Genomic DNA, 15,405 nt, shown 5'->3' on the forward strand with positions numbered 1-15,405 from the left:
CAGGACAAAAGAATCTGCCAGGCTTCACTTCAAGGAAGGATTATATTTTGGACCTCTGACAACCGCAGGAGCCCTTCAAATCAGAGAGCACAAATAACTCTTCTCCACTTGTGCCAAAGTGCCCAGCCACAGAGACAAAGAGGGCCACTGCTTGGGGTACCAACATTTTGATTTAGAATGCACAGCTCAGAGAAGTGCTGCCCATATTCATAGAGGAGGCACACAGAGGTCATTTTGCAACTCACAGGCTCAGTGATATCCTCTGTGGTTATCAGCTGATGCAAGACACAGATGCAAAAAAAAAAGAGAGAGAGAAAACAGTATGCCAGCCAATTCCTGACTGTCTGTTATGCTGCTCAGTATCTGATGATGCAATAGGTGGGAATTTTAAAGCTTACCTAGGGCAGCAAAAAAACCATGGTCCTCATGCAAGTCACTATTCACTTAACTTTGGTTTGCGAGCTGAATCCGGAGACTGGAAAAAGCCCTCCCCTCCCTGCTGTGAGCAGCACTTACCGTTCCACCAGGCCATCACTAATCTTGCAAGCCAATCTGTGCACGGGGATGCTCTGGGCAGGTGCATCTGCCCAGACATTCTGCTGCACAGCATGCTGGGACACTGAGCAATAAACACAGCTGCCCTAAGTGTCCCTGTGCAACAAACAGCTTGAAAGGTAAGTGGTGATGAGGTGGACTGGTAAACGCCGCTTAGGAGGACAGAGAGAACTTTTTCAGGACACAACGGTCTCCAGTTTGGAGACTGCCGACTTAGACGACAGCCTTGCAGTATGGAAAAAATACTGATCTCACAAGGTTGCCGTAATAATTGTCAAGATACTCATCAGCCATTCTGAGGAACAGATCCTGCTGCTATGTACGTAGGAAGGCATCACCAGGAGCACTTGACAACACACAAATCAAATCACTGGATGTCCCAGATACCAATATTATCAATTGTTCAGGTGTCTGCATAAGGAGGATGCTACACATGATTCGTTCTTTCAAATGTTACAGTAAGAGAGTATCTGTCAGGCATGTATGCAGTACCTCTCCTAGATATCTGTGATGAGTACAATTCACCTCCAAGTGACCATGGAAGGAAGCTCTGATTAACGGGAAGAGCATCCATGTGCCACAAATGTTGACACACAACAGGTGGACTAAAATGCTGTGGGTTAGTAAATAGTGTGGACTTGGCATCAACTGTACAAGGTTATAATGTTGTCAACGTCCTTGGCGATGGAGACAAGGAGGAAGACAAGATTTGAATGATATGCACAAGCACATATGAAAAGCACAAGGAGAAACACTGCAAATCACCAGGGCAGGAGGGCACCCAAAAATTAAAAAGCCAAGCCATTAGCAAAATACAGACAGAAAGGAAAACACACACAACGCCTTTCCTCGAAGAGACATGGCTGAGCAGGCAACTTTTAACAAGAAGGCCCATAGCAACATCATCAAAGTTGATCTGTGCCTTTTGGAACTTTTTAAAAAGGAAGGGATCTGTTTGGAAGCAACGGTGTTTCAACACAACCCCCGGGCTTCTCGCTTCCTGCGAGGAGTTGTCCACTTGAGATGTGTTCTGTGCAAAGGGACTTCCAGAGAGCGCCGAGGTTTGCTCGGCAGCTGTATCCTGTCTGAGACGAAGAAAACCACAAGCTGCCACTCAGCAATACGGGCCAAAAGGACAGGAGCCGGCAGCAGCTGAAGCAGGGTTATTTTTGAAAGGACAGGTGTATATCCCAGCCCTACCTGTGTTCCAATTCAAGTTGACATTCGGGGTACACGCCAAAGCCTGCAAGCGTGAACAGGATGCACACCAACTGTAATTTTAATTCGTCCAGCTCCACCCAGCTAGCAACAGGTTTCATTCCAGCCAGCAATAGCGCAGCAGCTCTGCTAAGATTTTACCACCCCATCCATCTCCTTCTGGCACTGCATCTAAGGGTCCGAAGTTCAGCCCATTAATCAGTCTGACTTATTTATTAAGAAGCTTTTTGATCAGCAAAAGATGTTCGCTGATCAAAAAGCGAGTGGCGGGGGGCCTCATTGACCAGGCAGCAGATTTTTAAAAGCAAATTTTTTGATAGAAGTGCTTCCAAAAAGCATAGGTGGGAGGTGTCATCCTGAAAGTCATTTTCCTTCCCCTCTAGGGCTGAAAACCTTCTTCCAAGATCGCTGTTAAGTATCTTTTTTCCTCTCATTTTTCAGAAAGTTTTATTTTACTCAAAATGCAAACATTTTCAGTTTTATAGACTCACATGGGGCAGTTCAGACACTCACCTGAACCAGGCTACACAGTATTTTCTGAACCAGCCCTTTTTCATTCTCCCAGGCCTTTAAAATCTTATAACTTGAAACTGCTACTGATGACTTTAATTATTGTGACAATCCGTTCTTTTCTTGCTGCGCTTTCTTTATTGTTTTAGGTTTCATGCTGACTTTTTTTGTTTTGTGTATGTAAGCTGCTTCAGAGCTGCTCTGATCACACTTGTATCTTTTGGGTGGGATAGCACAATTAATCAAAATTGTGGAAAAAATGGTAGATCCACTTCAACACACAAGGGCTGGAGGTACAGGAGCAATAAGTGGTTTCTGAGAAAGCAAAAATGCAAAGGGAAAACAAGAATATGGAATTTAAGGAAAAGGCACCTTAAACACATCGATCCTTTTGCAAATAATTCAAATTTGTTTCCAGGAGAAGTGTCAAAATTCTTTCTACTATGATACTCCAGCCTCAAAACTGCTAGTAACGCAACCTCCAACTTTCTTGTCTGGGGGCAGATGGAACTGTGACTCTGGCTAATGGTAACAGCCATCTTCTCTCTCCCCCTCAAGGAATGTAGTAACAGCCTCCCTCCCTGCTAATCGAGGCATCTGGCTGCTCTTTCCTTCCGGTTCTGCTCTCCCCCTCTCACTCCCCCCCCAACCACTCTGTTCTAAAGCCCTCCCCAGCACCAGAGGCTTGCCAGACTCACCATTCTTGCCCTGTTGCGATCTAGTCCAAAAAAAAGAGGAATATTGGCCTCGGGTGTGTAAAAAGGATTATCAGCTGTCTCTAATAATACTGACTGATCTCACCCTCGTCATAAGCCTCTTTTCCCCTTGTCCGGAATCTGCAACACAATGCTGGCTGTTTTGCCACAGGAACAAATCATGGACATAATGGAGAATGCTCAATTGCTCAGCTGCTGTGACTCATCTGGTCTACAAAAGGTATGCAATGCTCAAAAAGTCACAGTTAAGACTGTCTGATGCCTATTTTTTTTGTGCACAGTGATTTTTCATGCAAAATATTCTATTTTTAAATAGGAAATGGCAGCAACCCAAGTGCAAGTCTGAAGCCCAACTCACTCACACACACCCCTCCTGAGCAGCGGACAGAGAGTAGAGGCAAATGCAGCCTATAGCCAACAAGAGCAGGGCTCGTACTTGCTCCAACCAGCAAACAAGCCGCATCCAGAAGCTTTCATAGCAGGGCTCAACAAATTCCAGAATCCAAAAGGACTCTCCTATGGCCAAGATTGGATAGTGACAGACAGGTCAAAAAAGTAGCCTTGATGCAAGGCTTCCGAGTGGAATTTTATCAGGAGGTACAAAGTTTCTTTTGGGAGTACAATTTTGTACCCTTCTCCATTGGATCATAATTTCTACAAATTAAAATACATAAAACTATGTAGGCTTACACAAAATGTGAATGCTAGTCTTTGCACAATGTATGCAAACATTTTCTGAGATCCTAGGAAGTTTCTGCCTCCCCTCCTTCGGTTCCTGGTCCCCCTTTTTTAACCTAGGCCCAGGTACAGTGTAGCCCCTGCAGCCCCCTCTTGTGGGCCTTGCCTTGATGGCCCAGGAAAGAACTAAAGGCAAGGTTTAAATCTATTTCCCACCTAATACCCCCTAGAAAGAAAGAAAAAATCCCAAAACAGTATTTTTTTTAAACTAGAACCCAAATGCCATCAACAAGAGTTGGGTGAGAAACAGTGGGTTATGAGAAGAGTCACATGCAAAATGGGAACATGGAGCCAATAACCTACCATACATGAGAAGGACTTGCATATACAAAAATCTACCCCAAGTTACTGCAAATCACAACTGTCTAAAACAGCCATTTTCAACCACTGCCGTGGCACATTAGTGTGCCGCGGGAGGTCCCCCAGGTGTGCCATGGGAATTTGGGAGAGGGCCGTTTATTAATAGCACCACTGTGGGATGTGGCAATTGGCAGCACAGTGTGCCTTGTCAATTATAAAAAAAAACTGATGGTATGCCTTGACCATTCTAGTGGTCCAAAACCAGCCAACAGAGCTGCACAAAGACCTGGCAAGTGACAACTAGTCAATACTCATATTTTAAAAGTGAAGAACACCAAGGCTGAAACATAGGAGCCACTAGCACAAGGCCAGATAAGACCATTTTTTTTTTTACAACTGCAATTTGACTTGCTACTGTTGAAGTTGTAGGCATTAGAAACTCTTCACTCAAAAAGCTGCCTCTGCTCAAACTCATTTTACATCCTGCTTTCAGTTCACACAGACCAACAGCTATGCCTGCAATGATGACAACCAGGACTAAAGTGTGTGCCCTAGAACAGGGGTGTCCAAAGTTTTTGGCAGGAGGGCCACATCGTCTCTCTGACACTGTGTCAGGGGCCGGGGGGGGAAGAATTAATTTACATTTCAAATTTGAATAAAATTACCTAAGTTTACATAAATGAATATATTAACGATGAACTTTTATGAATGAATGAAGGTCTTGCAATAGCTCAAGGCCTATAAAAGGCCTTGCACAAAGCAAGGCCAGCCTTTCCTTTGCTGCCGCTACTGCATCACAGACGTGAAACAGTAAATAGTGGAGGGATCCCTTGTCCCACAGCTCAGGCGAGAGGTCAAACAGTCGCCTTTACACTGAGAGCAGTTGCATCGGGCCAGTGCGGGCTCCAACAAATCTCGGGAGGGCCAGAGGCTCATTGGAGACCGGGGGTTCCCTGAGGGCCACATTGAGAGGCCTTGAGGGCCGTAAGTGGCCCCAGGGCCAGGGTTTGGGCATTAGAGCCACCTGTAGAATACAAGACTAGCAAAGATGAAACAAGTCAAATCAGAGGACAACTGTTTGAAAACAAGTAGCATAATGGAGGAATCTCAGAACAGAGCTGGGCAGATCAAGTTCTCTGTTAAGCCAGTCTCACAGTAGTGTTTTATTGTCATTCCAATCTGAAAACTTTGCAAGCCCAAAATGGAACCATTTGGACACAAAGGGCAAAACTGTTCATGTAATTTGGGAGTGTTAGTGCTAGCAAAGCTCAAAACTGAACATCAAGCTCTCTACATCACTTGCAAAACACAACTGGCATTTTCTTTCCTAAAGTGCATACTTCAAGTCGGCTGCTGAATATGTCGAAGGAAATTTATTTCATTTGGAATTAGTTCAAGCAAGAGGATTTATTTCCTACCCTAAATTCTATAAATGGTTGAACACACTCCCCTTCTGTTTCCCGTTTGGGCAGTAGAGGAAATCAAATAAAAACACAGAATGCTCCTCTCTCTTCCGGACTAACAGACGTCCGCTGAGCTAGCTCACTTGGCTGCACTTCTATGCTGCAAGACAAGCTGGTGCTTCAGACAAAAAGGAGAGGGGGTACAGCAAAAAAGAAGAAGTTATATTAAACACACCATTTTCCCAAGAAGCCAGTGTTTTAGGTCTGCCTCCAAAGCTCAGCATTTATTCCCTGCACTCAGGGTGGCATACAATAACAGACATTAATACCATATGAAATCATGTTCAGACACTACAAAATAAGTACATTTAAAAGTCACAGGACCAACCCAAATGGCACAAGGTGGAAAATTAGCAAGTTTATGAATTGGTGAGAACTCTGCATTAATTAAAATGCACTGCAATTTTTCCCTCTCCCTGAGCAGACAAGGGATGGGGTTTTTTTTTTTTTTCATAATCCTGACACCCAGAGAAAGTACATGCCATTGAAACAGTAATAGGTGGGTGACTAGAAAAATCCATTCCATCATCTGACCCACCCACCTGGTATTTCCACCTGGGGTGGGGGTATTATTATTTTATTAATTTATACCCCGCCTTTTTGCCCAACGGGCACACAAGGCGGCTTACAATTTAAAAGTACAACCTGAAAAACAATTAAAAACAATTTACAATAATTAAAAATCTAAAAACAAACAAACCCCATGAATTTTCATATAAAAAGCAAGAAGCAAGAGCACCAGCCAGCATGTCAACAATTAAAAGCTTTTTGAAATAAGAAGGTCTTCAGTCCACACCGAAACGTTAGCAATGAGGGAGCAGTTCTCAGTTCTAAGGAGAGGGTATTCCACAGTTCGGGGGCCACCACCGAGAAGGCCCTCTTCCTGGTCGCTGCCCCTCTCACATCACTTAGTGGCGGCAAGTCAAAAGGGCCCCCCCCCCAGATGATCTAAGAGCACGGGCAGGATTGTAGGGAAGGAGGCGGTCCCTCAAATACCCCGGACCTGAGCTGTCTTTCTTGCAATTTACTGATGCAGTCGATTGTCATGAGATGTGGCGATGGCCAATAATTCTGATGGCTTTAAAAAGGGATCAGACAAATCCATGCGAGAAGGAGAAGTCTAGGTCCGTTAACCGCAAAAGCTACATAGAGCCCACAGGTCCAGAGAGCGCTTGCAACCGAATGCTCATCACTCATGCCTTCATGCCCTGCCCTGCTTGTGAGCTTTCTGAAGATCTCCGATTGGACACTGTGGAAAGCAGAATGCGGCCCTAGATAGACACTTGGTCTGATTCAGCAAAACTCTTCCAATGTTCTTACATCAAACAGAAGTTCCAGAGAGAGCCTGGTTAATTCTGTTGAAGCAAGCGGCATCTTACAGCACTGCAAAGTCTAAGGCTGGAATCATAGGAAGTGGTGTCACTATGGGGTGTGGGCCACATCAGGTGACCCGCACGGGGGGGGGGTGATACCACTAGTCGCCAAAATTTTTTCAAATCTTGGTTTTTCGAATAATGCCATCATGTTATATATCACTCAATGTGCAATTACATGTGAAATGCAATGAAACAAACTATGTTGAAAAGTCCCTATTCTATCAAAAGTTATAGCCAAAAAACCAGTAGGAGCAGGGCAACGGTACATCACCATAATATTATTATTAACAACAACAGGTATTTATATACCACCTTTCTTGGTCTTTATTCAAGACTTTATTCAAGGCGGTTTACATAGGCAGGCTTTATTTAAATCCCTTATTAAATAGGAATTTTTACAATTTGAAAGAAGGTTTTTTCTTTCAAGAACCACTACATTCAAGGTGTTTCATTCCGATCTGGCTTCACATTCTGGCCTCCATCCTCCCACGCTCAGAGCAGATGGAATCGCTCGGCTTCAGCTTGTCAGCTGCTCCAAGGTCGCACGGTGCCAGTGGCCTCGAACTGGCGACCTTGTGGATGCTATCTTCAGGCAGAGGGAGGCTCTACCCTCTAGACCAGACCTCCTGCCCATGCCCACTGTCCAGAGCATTGCCCCTCTCACTGCATGAGAGGGGTGACATGCTGGCCTCCTGCACCAGGTGATGCTCTAGTGATGACATTGATCCTAGGGACCGTGCAATTTCTCTGCCTCTCACAGAGCTTTAGGCTTCAATTGTGCCAACAGCAAACCCCAACACCGCCTAGGGACACTGCTTTTTAAATTGTGGGGGACATTCAAAAGTGAACATAAGAACATAACGTAAGAGCCCCACTGGATCAGGCCATAGGCCCATCTAGTCCAGCTTCCTGTATCTCACAGCCGCCCACCAAAGGCCCCAGGGAGCACACCAGATAACAAGAGACCTGCATTCTGGTGCCCTCCCCTGCATCTGGCATAGCCCATTTCTAAAATCAGGAGGTTGCACATACGCAGCATGGTTTGTAACCCGTAATGGATTTTTCCTCCAGAAACTTGTCCAATCCCCTTTTAAAGGCATCCAGGTCAGATGCCATGCGGCACAGGACAGTCCGCTGCTCAAGAATCAACCCCTCCCCCATGGGCACTTGGATTCCAACCCATCCTCCAGCATTAGAGGGCCAGCACCCCTGTAGGCACATCAGCAAGGTTTCTTAAGTATATACTTACTGTAACTGCATGAAGCAGCATCCAAGGGTCTGTCAACTTCCAAGAATAAGGTAAGGAAAATAACCGTAAGATGGTCTGGCTAGGTCCTGCAGGAAAGAGAAAAAAGAAAAAGAACTTTGTCATTTTGAAGGACACTACAAGTCATGAAGAACCCTCCCAAGTAGTTTCTGATCCATTAAAAAGAACATTCCCCAAACATCCCAAAGACTGCAAACCTATCCACACTTACCAGGGAGTAAGCCCCATTCAATATCATTGTTAAAAGCATATACGCAGTAGCCTCTTAGAAGTACAGGTCTGTCACCTTTCCCCAAAAGCAGTCACATACCATGGGAGCATCAAGTCTAATAAATTAAAAATAAAATGTACATTGAAATGAATGGGGACCCACCTAACATTGGCCCATGACACACCTAGCTGGTCCCAACCCACTGTTTGAGAAAAACTGTTATAGAGGGTGTTGCATAGTGTTGGCACTACATCTGAAAAGCTCCTGCTCCTTGTCCAGCGAATGTTCAAGAGCAGAACTGAAGAGGCTGACCAAAGCATGCAAGGAGAGGACTTTGCCATCCCAGCACTTCACATTCCAGGCCTGTTTCCTCCAAGGCCAAGGCCAAGAAATGAGCCAGGCATTCTTCTCCATAGCTTGGATCACTTCCTGTATCAGAGCTGGTGTGGGTCAAAACGGCTGGCCCCTCGTATCTCATTTGGCATGCACAATTGCACATGCGCATGTTAGTGGGATGTCTTGCCCCAACTGAAGCCAAAGTCTCACACTTGTGCATCAAGATACTGGAGCAACACCTTATGAAAAGGTTGGCAGATCACCAAGTTATTTCACAGCTAAGTCATAAACCTATCCACCAAGCAAACACTGCTAGGACATTCAACCAAGTCAGAAGGTTCAACCCTCATTTGATCTCTGATTCCTTTATTTACTTGTGCACCGGCCTCTCAAGAGGTGGAACCTCACTAGTCACGAACTGGGCATGGAAACAGCTGCCCAGGGCAAACAATATAAAATTACCACTGCAGAAGAGTGGCTAAACGAGCAACTTGGAGCCATTTAACACCTTTATTAAGTCAACACTGTAATTTCTTACAAACTGCTGATCGAATGTGTTTCTCCAGGAACGGATATCACATATAGTGTATGCAAAGGGCCTGCAGGGGGAGAGCGAGATATTGCTGCCCTACGTTAATTTTGTGGTCAGCCCTTAGTTCAGTTCAGTGCAGTTATCACAGTTGCATTTTTATTACATTTATATCCTGCCCTTTCTCCTCAAGTCCATGAACTCAATCAGCACAGATGCAGTTCACTGGCTGACACCCATCCAGGCACTGACCAACCTTAAGCCGTTTCTGCCCAGCGCTGCATATACACAACAGAGATCAAATGTGTACACCTGTGCTCTGGGCAGAAATGGGTTAACCCTGCTTATCTTCAGCAAGGTGGCTGCATCATTTGACAGGTAGTGCAGCCACCTCCCTCCTGCAGTGCTTTGGGATTGGGCAGGAGCTAGAATGAAGCAGGCTTTAGGGATGCCCTACACAACAGTCCTATGGAACACCTAGACCGAAGTGCGCTCCTAAAAGCCCTGGTGCTCCCTGAGAATGCTTCAGGAGCTCCACCAGCACACCATACATGGTGACCATCTGCCCTTGCTCAGCTGGCTAATCCATCTAACCCTGTCTGTGGTTCTCCTTCCTCATTCCAGCCCTTTACCAGTATTCAGAATTTGACCCAGCATTGTGCCATTCCATGCATGCACTGGAGGTCTGGCCCCCCCCCCAAGACTTTGCACATGCACCAGCAGGGCTCCCCAATACTCCTTGTAGGAGTTTAAAGGGCTTCAGAGACTGAAAAGTTTGAGAACAGCTGATCTAGACAATGTACAGAATAGGAGTGAGGGGAGTAGCTCATAAGAAATGAGAAAGAGAAACCACCCCAACCACAACACCTCAATGCCTAAACAAGATTCTGGGCAATAACTGCATCTTCCCCAACACCACCCCCTACCCATTTGGGTGCAATGCAAAACACACTACAGTAACCCTTGTGAAGCAATTAGCAGACCACTCTCCTTGCAAAGCTAGAAGCAGCACCTGTCCCAAAAAATCTCTGGAAAGGAAGCAACTTTAGCATGCATCCAGGTCTGCATTGATCATTTCATGCTTTCACATGTCAAGTGGAAATCTGAAGAAGTTGCAATTTTAATGATTTTGCAGCATATACTGTACTCTGTTGTTCATAATCCCAGATTTGGAGCAGCTATGCAGAGCACTTTGGGAAGAGGTCAATGCTCAATGGCAGAGCCCATTACGCCGTTGCATTCAGAAGATCCCAGGCGCAAATCTCTGTGTAGGGCTAGAAAAGACCCCTGAGTGAAAACACTGGAGCGTAATTGCCGGTCACAAATGAGAAGACTCAGGATTGCCCTAAAACAACAATGGTTGGCAACCTTCAGTCTCGAAAGACTATGGTATAAGCCTACAGCACCCAGTATTCCCTGGCGGTCTCCCATCCAAGTACTAACCAGGCCTGACCCTGCTTAGCTTCTGAGATGAGACGAGATCAGGCATGTGCAGGGTAACAGTCAGGCCAAATCAGCCTTTCACTCAGACACTAGATGGCCATCATCGCCAACAGGGATTACCTTGGGAGAGAGATACAGGTGGGACCTCAGTATCCACGGAGGTATCCACCGATACTGAGGTTCACCTTTAAATGGCTTATAATAAGGAAAAAAATGCCCCCAAATCCCATTTCCTATGTTCAGACTGTTAAACCACTCAAGCTTCTCGGGGATAAAGTTCTTGCTCCTCCTTTGTCACCCCAAATGCTATAGATGCTGTACTGCATTCAGCCACTAGATGGGGTGAATAATGATATCTATTGGAATTATTCACCCCATCTAGCGGCTGAATGCGGTATATTGTCTATACCTTGTTACAAGGCATTTAAAGGTGGACCCCAGTATCCACCGATTTCTGTATCCACTGATTTCTGTTTGCACTAAGGGTTCCGGAACGAAGTTCCAGTGGAGACCAAGGTGCCTCCTGTACACTAAAGTGCCCTCTGTACATCCTAAGGATATCTGAAGTTGACTTATGCAGACTTAGACCAGGTCCATCTATCTCAGTATCACCTGCACTGACTGGCAGCAGCTGTCTAGAGTTTTAGGCTCAGAGACCCTTCCCAGGCCCATCTGGAGATGCCAGAATTTGACGCCAAGAAACTTTGCCTGCAGAGCGAGTGTTCTACCACTAAGCCATTAGACCCTTTCCCAGATTCCAGATCACATTGTTCATCACACTACTCTAATGACCAAGAGCCCCAGGAACACCACAGCACGGCACTCGCCGTCTATTACATTCCTTCCCTGCACCACAGCTGAGCTTCAAAGCTGAAAAATGATGCAGTCTAAACTTTGAGATCAGAACAAGCAGAAGCTCTTTGCAGCGCACACAATTCATTTGAGGCTTCGGCATCTAGACTGGCCAAGGGCACAGTGACAAAGTGACTTTGCCTTCCCCTCTTCGCACCCTCTCATTTTCACATCAGCAACTTTTTTTGGTTACAGGCAAACAAATGCTTTAAGATTCCTTGCTCCAGAAAGTGACCAGCCTGTGGACACCAGAATGGAATGCAAAGCTCCTGGACTGCTGAAAGAGTACAGTTAAGAAACAGATAAAGGAAGAGTTATGAGCATTTTTCTTCCAACGTTTTGCTCTTTGGGAAGGAAAGAAGGGCATTTACTTAGGAACGGGACCAAAGTTCTGCCTTCCTAACCATCCAAGTATACCGTATGCCACATGCTTAAAACACGCACAGAAGCCAGCAGCCCCCAGAACCCACAACAAACTTAAAGAAGCCATTCCCCCACCATCACTGCCATTCTGTTCCAGGCCTTTTTGCTTGCCTGAAACCTAAGTAACCGATCTCTTGGGAAGTTCAGACAGAGAATAAGCAGCAGGAGCAGATTAAATCCTAAGCAACAAGGATTCTGTTTTCATGTAAATGTCCTGTACAATTAGAAGGAATGGGGGGAAGCACAGGGCACGGAAACAGCAAAGCAGAAGCTGGATTTCAATGGGAGGAAAGACAAACAGAACTTTTAACACGCATTTCAACTAACAGTTTTCCCAAAGGTCAGGAGAAACAAATACGGACATGTAAAAAAAAAACCAGAATAAAAAAAACGGTTGCACCTTCAGCTTGTTTGAAGGCAAAAATCCTTGGGGAAACCATCAATTCCCACCACTAGAAATGAATCTTCTAAATAATTGGTGCTATAGGCCAACAATGTATTTTACCCCTCTGAAGATGGCCAACTTTCAACAATCATGAAAAGCAAAAACCAACATACACCAAAGTCACCAGCTCTTCAAGAACAGGATGGCAAAACATGGAACATGCTAACAGGGACAAAGCCAACCACATACATCAGGAGGTGTGACCTGTGCAGTCACACATCCTGATGTGTAGTCAAGTGGGCAGTCAAGTGGGCAGCGTACGTTTCAACTTAAGCATTTGCTCAGGTACGCCTTGCTCCATGTTGTATTAGTGTCTTTTACTTACAAATGGTGTATGGATTTAAAAAGTCAGGGTTTTTAAAAAATGTATTATTTTTTCTGGCGCCTTATCTCCTATGTCACCAAGATAGTCTGCAGGGGGTGTGAGGATAGTGACCGGCTTGAATCACTTGTTCAGTCATTTTCAATGTGCACACTGATCTCTATAGAATTCTCTATGGTCTTCGCCTCTTGTAATGTCACTTCTGGGAGAGTCTTCCTGTTTCTGTGGCTCTGTTTTAAGGGCACCTGTCTGTAGTAACCAATTGTCTGTCCCTCTTCCTCCAATGGCAGAATTTAGGGCAACGTTCTGCAATTCTTTACTGCAGAAAGTTTCCCTAAAAATAGAGCCACTGAACAAGGATGTGTTTTTCAGCAATTTTCAACTACTGTGCTCGAAATTTCCGCAGAATACCTGCACACCTTTTGTGGCACACCGGCTGAAAATTGCTGCGTTTGCTCCACAGGGCACTCCTGACAGGGACAAGAAGGGTAGCTGAAGTCAGGTCAGTCCAAGAAGAAACAGGTGACCTAGGGAGCCAACAGGGGTTCTAGTGGCTAGCCAAACACTCCTCTAGAACACGCTTCTCAACCAGTGGCACGGACACCACCTGTGGTACTTGAGGTGGTGTCTGGTGGTGCTTGCAGAACCCATGGGCACCTGCCACCCAGCAGTGAGACCAGGAACACAACACAAACAGTACGAGGAGGCTTGGCTTGATGGGCAGAGCTTCAAAGCATGCTTTACTGCACTCAAAAAAGCCCTTTCATGCTCCCTAAGTGTCTTACTGGTGTGTTGCATCTGGCCTCCCAACCCAGAAATAACTGGCGATGATGTCATCACCAGTTACCTCTTGTGGTACTTCAAATAGGTGAACTATGTGAAGGGGTATGGAAAAGGACAAACATTGAGAAACACTCCTCTAGACTTCATCGCCCCATTCAGAGTAATTCATTCCCCAAACATCAATGTAGAGTCCCTGGATTTGACTGGTATCTGTCCAAAATCAGAGTACACTTCTGTACTGCAGCGAGTCATGGACTCTTCGCTCACAACAGGAGAGGAAACTGAACGCTTTCCACATGCGCTGCCTCCGACGCATTCTCGGCATCACCTGGCAGGACAAAGTTCCTAACAACACAGCCCTGGAACGTGCTGGAATCCCTAGCATGTATGCACTGCTGAAACAGAGATGCCTGTGTTGGCTCTGTCATTTCGTGAGAATGGATGATGGCCGGATCCCAAAGGATCTCCTCTATGGAGAACTCGTGCAAGGAAAGCGCCCTACAGGTAGACCACAGCTGCGATACAAGGACATCTGCAAGAGGGATCTGAAGGCCTTAGGAGTGGACCTCAACAGGTGGGAAACCCTGGCCTCTGAGCGGCCCGCTTGGAGGCAGGCTGTGCAGCATGGCCTTTCCCAGTTTGAAGAGACACTTGGCCAACAGTCTGAGGCTAAGAGGCAAAGAAGGAAGGCCCATAGCCAGGGAGACAGACCAGGGACAGACTGCACTTGCTCCCGGTGTGGAAGGGATTGTCACTCCCGAATCGGCCTTTTCAGCCACACTAGACGCTGTTCCAGAACCACCTTTCAGAGCGCGATACCAGAGTCTTTTGAGAAGGCTGCCAACAACATGTCCAAAATCCGGCTATGAACACATCTTTTGTCTCTGACCCTTCCCACACCCCATCTACTCATTGCAGACCCAAACCCTCAGCTGCTGCCCCCCACCCCTCAAGCATGTCCAGTACCCGATCACAAAACGCAACTCCTTCTGACCAAGGTAGGCAGCCCGGATTCCCAAAGTTGTTGTATTGGCCCTTACCGCCACGAGGTGGGGGCATAGGAACCAGGGAATGGAGCGAAACACAGCAGAAGGAACATACATTTATTTGCTTTCCTTCCACGTGTCAAGACATTGCGTGCACTTTTATCTCGAGACCAGCAGTAACATTTCAGCAGGACTCGCCCCTTGACCACTCCACTCATTCCTCAAACAGAGGAAACGAAATACACAAGCAAGCCACAGGGTCAGGCTTTGAAAAACTAACAATGGTGAGGAAATTGCAAGCTAAGCCGCCTGCCAGACACTGCCCTTGTTTCACCTTTGCTGCATTTTCCCCTCTCTTCCTTTTAAAGACAAGCCTTCCAACCTTCTGGGGACCCAAACTGCAGGAGTGATACCCAGAAAGAACAAGTGGAGCTCAAACCAGGATGGACAGCGCGTCCACTTCTTGCTTGGTAGCTTTCAGATACCCAAATACAGTCCAGGGTTGGGGTAATGTTTCTCAACCAGGTCTCAGCTATTCATTTGTAAATGCCAGTGAGCAGGCTACAGTGTCCATCTTAGCTTGCTGACCCCTTCAAATTAGCCATTAACACTGCTACTAGGTCCTAAAGGGCTCCAACAGCACAATCCTATGCATGTCTGCTCCGCAGTAATCTCCATTGACTTCAACGGGCATCAGGTAAGCATGTATAGGACCGCAGCCCAAGTTGCCCATTGCTTGTCTGATAAATATTCAACACACCGTCCCAGAATGTTCCAATTCTTCCCCTCCCCAGGCAAAAAGCAACTACCAGGAACCAAGTCCACGTTAAGATGTTGAGGGCACAATCCTAACCAGGTCTACTCAGAAGTCCTAGTTTGTTCAGTGGGGCTTACTCCCAGGAAAGTGTGGTTAGGATTGCAGCCTGAGATAA

At 46.0% G+C, this 15,405-nt stretch overlaps 1 protein-coding gene across 4 annotated transcripts in view; it reads right to left on the reverse strand.

Moving 5' to 3' along the window:
- The window catches only part of AKAP13 (A-kinase anchoring protein 13), a 219,914-nt gene that overhangs the window by 158,245 nt on the left and 46,264 nt on the right, over positions 1-15,405 (reverse strand). For all 4 annotated transcript variants that reach the window (XM_066636597.1, XM_066636598.1, XM_066636595.1 and 1 more), the window contains exon 2: positions 8,126-8,211. The gene's annotated coding sequence lies outside the window, so the exon portion shown is untranslated. The remainder of the gene's footprint in view (positions 1-8,125; positions 8,212-15,405) is intronic.

Source organism: Tiliqua scincoides, chromosome 8, assembly GCF_035046505.1.
Source record: "Tiliqua scincoides isolate rTilSci1 chromosome 8, rTilSci1.hap2, whole genome shotgun sequence".
In the NCBI taxonomy this organism is placed as follows: Eukaryota; Metazoa; Chordata; class Lepidosauria; order Squamata; family Scincidae; genus Tiliqua; species Tiliqua scincoides.